A 6,559-nucleotide genomic window follows, 5' to 3' on the forward strand; every position below is an offset into this window, starting at 1 on the left:
TAAGTAAATAAAATAGTATATAATTTAAGCTTACCTTGATATCACCTGATAATTTAGGAGAGTCTTTAGTAAAGATCTGTTCCAATGCACTGTAATTGATGAATAGACTAATAAAATTTTGTTTCTCAGTCAGTAGTCGTGTGCCAAAAAATTTACTTTATAAACAAGTTATACATGATGTTAACATTGGAAAGTCAATGTACAATGAAAGCTGTCAAAATTTACATTAGGGTAATATATGAAAGATCAGCAGAGGTGAAAGCTGTTAACAGCAGCAGAGAGTAAAATCTAACGGAACAGCTTGTTAGTAAAGTTAATATAATACCCCCCTGGAAACTACTATCTCTCTAACACAACATGAACAAGTGTGAAGATTACTAATGATGATTTATAGCATATATTTTCAAACTATATATATATTTTTTTTATCATTGGTAATACGTTTAAAGAAATTTGTGTTGGATTATAATTATGTTTGTGATGCTATTTTTGTCAGTGTATAAAGTTAATAATATTCTCAACTAAACCTTTGAAACTGGTACAGTAGTATACATGGCCAAAATTCTTAGTTAACAGTAGCATAGTTCCTAGAAATAAATGGGACATGTGTCCATGGGACAAAAATTATGCCAAGGTTGCAAATAACATTATAAAGTGACATAACTCAAGAACTATAAAAGTGATCCTACCAAAATTTGTACTTGATCTGATTTTTGTGGTAATAAGCATTCTGTATGTTTCATAACATTTAGCATGTGCTGAATAGATTTGTAGGATAACAAGAAGTTCATATTTTTATTAGACCTACAACTTCAGTTTTCTGGTTTGATGGTTGAAAAGTTTGCAATATTCATAATTATTTACAATGTCCTGCTCGAACAGACAGTGGCTGATCCAGAACTTTTCCTAAGGGGGAGCCCCCTGACTGACCTAAGGGGGGGGCCCGCTCCAGTCATGCTTTAGTGATTCCCTATATAATCAACCAAATTTTTCCAACAAAAGGGGGCCCGGGCCCGGAACCCCCCCCCCCCCCCCCCCCCCCCCCTAGTTCCGCCTATGGCAGAAGTCTAGGATATGGATTAAATTACATCATACCCACATGTAGTAAATTTTATTAGACCTACAACTTCAGTTTTCTAGTTTGATGGTTGGAAAGTTTGCAATATTTATAACCCTTTTTTGTCATCAATGAAATATAATATACTGATTTATCATTGAACACATCATTAACCATGTTAACTTTCAATTTGTAGTGAATCGAAATCATAAAATATTAAAATAAACTGATGACATCTAGAAGAAAATGTCTCCCTTGTGTGTGATAGCATATTGAAAATGTTGAAAATTAAAATTCAACACTTTAACATGTAAACAATGTAAAAGTTTTAAGTTAAGAGATATTGACTGAGGAGGCAGGCCTAAAATCTTCATGGGAATGTGATGTGCCAATGTCTAACACAACTGACTACCAAATATCATTGACTTACATTGTGATGTCACTCAAAGACGTCTACAAGAATTATGGAGCAACTGAGCACAATGGTATAGACAAAGGAAGGACAATAGTCACTGGTATCTAGGAGAAACTTAAAACAGTTACAAAACAAGAATGTGTCCATAATACACGGATTCCCCACACACACTATCATTTTCTTTGTTCATAGGACCGTGAAATTTGGGTCAAAACTCTAATTTGGCATTAACATTAGAAAGATCATATCATAGAAAACATGTGTTGTAAGTTTCAAGTTGATTGGACTTCAACTTCATCAAAAACTACATTTTACCAAAAACTTTAACTTGAAGCAGGACACATGCAGGACAGACGAACTGAAGAACAGAGGCACAGACCATCCCAGGTGGCCGTGGGGCATAAAAAATCTATTCCAAGACTCTTTAATTCTATAAAAGTGTGTTTCTAACTTTCCATTTCAACTGATTTTATGGCATTTACATTTTAAAGTAGCATTTCCCATGTTATTGATGTCAGCCCTCCCATTTCAACAAGAATATTAATAAGGAGACGAGATACCATTGTAAATGACAGTTTATGGCAGATTGCATATAACATTATAAAGGGACAAGACACAAGATTTTTAAAAGCGATGCTACCAAAATTTGTACTTGATCTGTGTTTTGTGGTAAAAAGCATTCTGTTGTTTCATAACATTTAGCATGTGTTGAATTATATTTGTAGGATTAGAAGACGTTAATAATTTAATTAGACGTACAACTTGAGTTTTCTGGTTTGATGGTTGGAAACTTTGCAGTCTCTTTATTCTTAACAATTTCCTATTTGAGCAAAAGTCTCAGATATGGAATTAATTACATCGCACCCAAATATAGTAACGTTTACAACCCTTTTTTGTCATCAATTAAAATATATAATATACTGATTTATCATTGATCACCTCATTAACTTTCAATATGTAGTGAATCTAAATAATGAAATATTAAAATAAACTGATGACATCTAGAAGAAAATGTCTCCCTTGTGTGTGTGATAGCATATTGAAAATGTTGAAAATTAAATGGCAACACTTTAACATGTAAACAATGTAAAAGTTATAATGTGAATAGATATTGACTGACCAGGTAGGCCTAAAATCTTCATGGGAAAAAGTAAAATCACAAAAATACTGAACTTACAGGAAAATCAATTCGGAAAGTCCATAATCACATGGCAAAATCAAATAACAAAACGCATCAAAACAAATGGACAAGAACTGTCATATTCCTGACTTGGTACAGGCATTTCAAATGTAGAAAATGGTGGATTAAACCTGGTTTTATAGCGCTAACCCTCTCACTTTGATGACAGTCTCATCAAATTCTGTTATATTTACATTGATGCGTTAACTAAACAGACACAATAAATAAAATAGTCAGAATATGGGTACATCAGTCATCATCGTATAACAATTTTAAAAGGAACAATTTAACAGAACACAAAAACATCTATCTACAAACACATTCATTGAATGTGATGTGCAAATGCTAATACAACTGACTACCAAATATTATTGACTTATACTGTGATTTCACTCATAATTTTTTCTCACATTTTAAAGATGTCTACAAGAATAACTGAGCAACTGAGCACTGTGGTATAGACAAAGAGAAGGACATTTAACATTTGTATGATTTTTAATTTTAGTTTATTATATGTTTTGTCTCGCTGTGTTGGCCTTTGGCTGTTTTCTGCTTTTTTGTCGGGGTTGTTGTCTCTTTGACACATTCACCATTTCCAATGTCAATTTTCCTGGTTTCTAGGAGAAAAACAACAGTTACAGAAAAAGCTATTCAAGACCCTCTTGAACTCTACAAAAGTGTATTTGTAACTTTCCATTTCAACTGATGTTATCTAATTAACATTATTAAGTAGCATTACCCATGTTATTGATGTCAGCCCTGCCATTTGAACAACAATATAAATAAGGAGATATGTGATACAATTGTCAAAAAAAGCTTCCCATCAGTGACCAAAAGACTGCAATGCAAAGAACCTATAGGGCACTGTACACCATTTTGAAATGATCAAAACCAATACTGTAGTTCTTCACATATCTCCAACTTCCTCCAGGAAAGGAGGCAATACTGTTCCAACTTGCATTATTAATCATTACGTATAATTCTATACCTTCATATTTAGGCTTTCTGAAACATTATCTTAAATAATCACTATTCAAATAATTTTCTGAATTTCATCTAGATTGTTTAATATTTTTCATATCAAACTACTTACCATAATATATCACTTTTATTATATTGTGCTATAGCTCTCTGTCCCTCTGAAATACTTCTGCCTTCTTTTCTTGTAATTCATCATACCGGTAAGTTCTTTGTTCATAATGCAGCCAAATTTCTGTTCAGATATAAATATAAAACAACTTGACACTTATAAATGGTTAGCAATATCATAATTTTACTCTTTAAAATATATGTAGATCATTGAATTTTTTTTTTTCTTTAAAATTTTGAAAATGATGTTTATTCTATCTATCTGTATTGAACTGTGAAACCCCTCTGAAAAAAGATTCGCTCAAAATTCATTAGTAATATTGTGAGTATTCTTTAAAGTTATAAATTTTAAGGTTAATCATAACATTTTCTTTGAACTTCTTAACATTTATTCACAAGTTAAAATGCAGATCTGTCCATGATTACTTCAAGTTGGTATAGTGTACTATCCAATTTATTGTTATTAATGGTACATGTATTTGAAGAGAATGTCCTGATCTGAAATGGTCAGATTGTCATTCGAACCACAAGTTGCAGTTGCATCCTTTTTGGTTTGGTTGCACAGATTTGTTGTCAGCAATTTTAAAGATAATTTCACTACTTTTTGTTTTAAAATCATTGATATATAAATTCCAATATACTTTGGCAATAACAGAACATATGTAGTGGACGTTCACTGATGATTATATGTCCATCAACCCATCCTAAAGGTTTCAACTATTTTAAACTCACTAATTATTTTTCAAAAGCATACAGGATCAGGACTTTTCTTTGTGAAACACAATGTATTTTTTTTTAAATCTTAATGCTCAGCAGAAACAATTTTTTCACTTCCCTTATAATAGTCAACTCAATGGAAGAGTTTTGACTTCGATTCTGAACGGTTGCACACATGCACATTATCACTGATCTTTTAACTCGAGTCAACCAGAGTTGGACGAATCGAAGTAGGCCCAAGAATTTGAATACTGGTAACAACAATTACAGCACAATTTTCTTCTATTGTATAATATTGTAATAATATCGTATATCATCATATTAAAAAACTTTTTTTTTTCGACAATAATGTTTCAGTTTTTATAATAGGTTTATTCAATATTTCATAATCTCCAATAAGATCTTCAGAATATTGAACTTAAATGGTAACAAACATCAAGTTGGATGTTGCAAGATAACTATACTTTGCACAGCAGCAAGATTTATATAACTATACTTTGCACAGCAGCAAGATAACTATACTTTGCACAGCAGCAATAACTTATTATTGTAGAGGGGGATAGGACCTTTATCGGGACTCCAGGATCGGGTGTTTTTAAGCTCAAGATTTCGGGAGTGACCCTTTCGGGATCCGGGAATTCATTTCTCGAATTTCGGGATGTCGGGATTTAAATTTATTTAAATTCGGGACCTCAGGATTTGGTGTTTTTAAGCCCGTGTTTTCAGGATCAGGACCACTCCTAACCCCCCTCATTGTAGATGTACAATAAAGAATCTTGTCACCCCTGGATTGTATAGACACCTCACGATCTGTCTTTTGTTGAAGACAGTACATTGACCTCTAACATCTTTTGATACTTTGCTTCTTTAGTCTTATTTTGTTCCTATAAAACAACATCCAAAAATAAGGGTAAAAGATAGTTTCCATTTTCATGTCAATTATTTAATCAGTCTTTAAAAGAAGTTTTACTGTATATTAAACAATGTAACATGTATTGTAACGATTATTGATTACAAATTTGTACTTTTGTTCTTTACAATCTTTAAGAATTATTAACAATATTATCTCCAATAACGAGACATTTTATCGACGAGGTAATCAAAGTGCAACAGCTTACTAATCAATTTCTTGTAATTAACACCTTTACAATGTGAACTGGATGCAGCTGTTTGTTTATCGGTTCTGCACTTTTATTCTTATCAAAAATAATTTCCCCTTCCCATGAATAGTAATTACTCTCAATCACATAACCCATCCTGATTATTGTTGGGAGTAGTATTTTTTAATTACTGTAAATTACCCTATCTAAATAGATATAGGCAATCAAAAACAGAAGTACCGGTATAGTTATTTGTTACTCGTACTTGGAAAATCGAAGAAGAAAAATATCTTTCTTGCAAAACTCTTCAGTGTCTTTCCTTTGTCTGCAAGGATGCTACAGATTATAAAACTATAATATGGACAGTAATTTCTTACAAGGTGGATCATCAGTATATTTTTTTCTAAGATAGAAATTTTCTTACACAAAATGTCAGAATGAAGATTTTTCTATGCTTTTTTTCAAAATTATAATAATGGGCCTCGGTGGCCAAGTGTCTAAGTAGTTACTACTCTACTGTATGACTGTAATCACAATCCAGTCAACACTGACGTTGTGAGTACGAACCCCGCTCGTTTTGACTCCCAATCTTAATTGCCTAGGATTGTCAGTTTTTCTATAAAAGGTTGGTGGTTTTCTCTGGCATCCGGCTTCCTCCACCAATTTCAGCTGACCCAACAAAATAGCACAAAATGGTGCATAAAAATAGTGTTAAAACATCAAAAAATCTAAAATCAAAATTATAATAAAGAGTATGAGTCAACAACTTATTTTTTTGGTACAATTAAATTGCAGTATACAGTGACTGTGGTGTGCAGGTTGAATTTATGTGTTTTACTTTTCAGAAATATATGATTTAGATCTAGGTAAAGGGGGAGATGGTGCTACACAGGTAAAGGTGGTTTTACACCACATTACTTTGTACAAAAATGTACCTTAAGTCAAGTTACATGTACCTGGACTATTTCTGGTTCTTGTTCTTTGTGTCTGTTGTACAAATG

General features: G+C 32.3%; 1 protein-coding gene across 3 annotated transcripts in view; it reads right to left on the reverse strand.

The window, feature by feature from the left end:
- Window positions 1-5,343, reverse strand: part of LOC139529492 (neuronal calcium sensor 2-like) — a 104,897-nt gene extending 99,554 nt beyond the window's left edge. The window contains exons 1-3 of one of the 3 annotated variants that reach the window (XM_071325495.1): window positions 5,261-5,343; window positions 3,746-3,865; window positions 35-89 (exon numbers count right to left, since the gene is read on the reverse strand). The gene's annotated coding sequence lies outside the window, so the exon portion shown is untranslated. Of the gene's footprint in view, window positions 1-34; window positions 386-3,745; window positions 3,866-5,260 lie in introns of those variants that run through there. The other 2 variants (XM_071325492.1, XM_071325493.1) reach the window with 2 other exon arrangements.
- Window positions 5,344-6,559: the final 1,216 nt, after the last annotated feature.

This window comes from Mytilus edulis, chromosome 1, assembly GCF_963676685.1.
Source record: "Mytilus edulis chromosome 1, xbMytEdul2.2, whole genome shotgun sequence".
Lineage (NCBI taxonomy): Eukaryota > Metazoa > Mollusca > Bivalvia > Mytilida > Mytilidae > Mytilus > Mytilus edulis.